The following is a 1,752-nucleotide window of genomic DNA, read 5'->3' on the forward strand; positions in this document are numbered from 1 at the left end:
ACAGCTTAAGTTCCTCAAAATCAGCACTAGAGGGTGGAGCTGCACCTCCTTGTTGAGGATATGATTGCCTTTGAGCATAATGCTGTGGTTGCTGGAATCCAGGTGGATTGAACTATTTACTTACACCTTGTTGATATGGTTGCTGAATAGCATTCTGATTATTACTTCAGCTGAAGTTTGGATGATTTCTGTTGTTAGGATGATAAGTAGCTGGTACAGGCTGCTGCGGTTGCTGATAATTGTTCACGTACTGAACAGATTCATTAACAAGAGAACACTGATCCGTAGCATAAGAACCTGCACAAAGCTCACAGACCATAGCTATCTGATTGACTCCATAAGTGGCTAGAGAATCGACCTTCATGGACAGCGCTTGGAGCTGTGCTGCAATAGCTGTAGCTGCATCAACTTCCAAAATACCTGCTACCTTTCCAGGGATCATCCTTTGAGCCGGATTTTGATGCTCATTTGCAGCCATATTCTCAATAAGATTATAAGCCTCCGTATAACTTTTGGCCCACAAGGCACCTCCAGCTGCTGCATCGAGCATGGGCCGAGATTGGGCCCCCAAACCATTATAGAAACCAGTGATCACCATCCAATCAGGCATTCCATGATATGGACACTTTCTCAACATCTCCTTGTAGCGCTCCCAAGCTTCGCACATAGATTCTGTAGGTTGCTGCGCAAACTGAGCAAGAGCACTCCTCATAGTCGCAGCCTTCGCCATTGGATAAAACTTCACCAGAAACTTTTGCGCAAGATCTTGCCAAGTAGTGATAGACCCAGCTGGTTCAGAATATAATCAGTCCTTAGCTTTATCCCTCACTGAGAATGGGAAAAGCCTCAGCTTGATAGCCTCATCAGTCACACCATTATATTTGAAAGTACTACAGATCTCGACAAAATTCCTTATGTGCATGTTGGGGTCTTCGGTCACAGCACCTCCAAAAGAAATAGAATTTTGCACCATCTGAATAGTGCCCGGCTTGATTTCAAAGTTATTGGCCTCAATAGCCGGGTGCATGATGCTAGACTGAATGTCATCAATTTTAGGCCGAGAAAAGTCCATAAGAGCTGGATTTGCCGGAATAATACGATCACCCATGATTACTGGCTCTTTCTGCTCACTTCCTGAATCCGAATCTTCAAAATCTATCTTCTCCGGAATATCAAGAACTTTGTCTGTCTCCTCAGCCGTATCTAAAGTACTCTTGCGAGTACGAGAACGTGTTTGCATAAACGCTCGCTAAAGTACCTAAAACACAACTGGAAACAATAAGTAACACGTCTTAATCACTGAGTCCTAATGACCAATGATGGTAAGTACATAAACTAAACAAAAACGCCGAGTCCCCGGCAGCAGCGCCAAAAACTTGTTAGGGCGAAAACACGCGCTAATAACACACGCAAGTATACGAGTTCACAAGTAATATAGAATACTTTCTAGTTCGTTCCCACAGAGACTCAAACTAATTATGTTCAATTACACTCACTCACCAATGTATGATTACTTCTCAATGTTAAAACAATAACACTTAAATTTGATTAACTAATTATTAACTATAATTAACTACTAGAATTAAGCACTTAATTGACACTTGAATGAACAATATTAAACACACATGAGATCATAACTTCATTACTACTTCCTTCAATAATCATTGTTATTATCCTTAGCATGCAACGGTGATGATATTAATCGAACAACACGAAACTGATAAAAGCCAACTTTCGTTGTACTAATACCAT

General features: G+C 41.2%; 1 non-coding gene across 1 annotated transcript; it reads left to right on the forward strand.

Annotated features, from left to right (window-relative positions):
• Positions 1 to 608: 608 nt before the first annotated feature.
• LOC141709607 (small nucleolar RNA R71) lies at positions 609 to 715 on the forward strand. The gene has a single exon (XR_012570173.1). It is a non-coding gene; the product is annotated as a small nucleolar RNA R71 (small nucleolar RNA).
• Positions 716 to 1,752: the final 1,037 nt, after the last annotated feature.

This window comes from Apium graveolens, chromosome 2 (genome assembly GCF_009905375.1).
Source record: "Apium graveolens cultivar Ventura chromosome 2, ASM990537v1, whole genome shotgun sequence".
In the NCBI taxonomy this organism is placed as follows: domain Eukaryota; kingdom Viridiplantae; phylum Streptophyta; class Magnoliopsida; order Apiales; family Apiaceae; genus Apium; species Apium graveolens.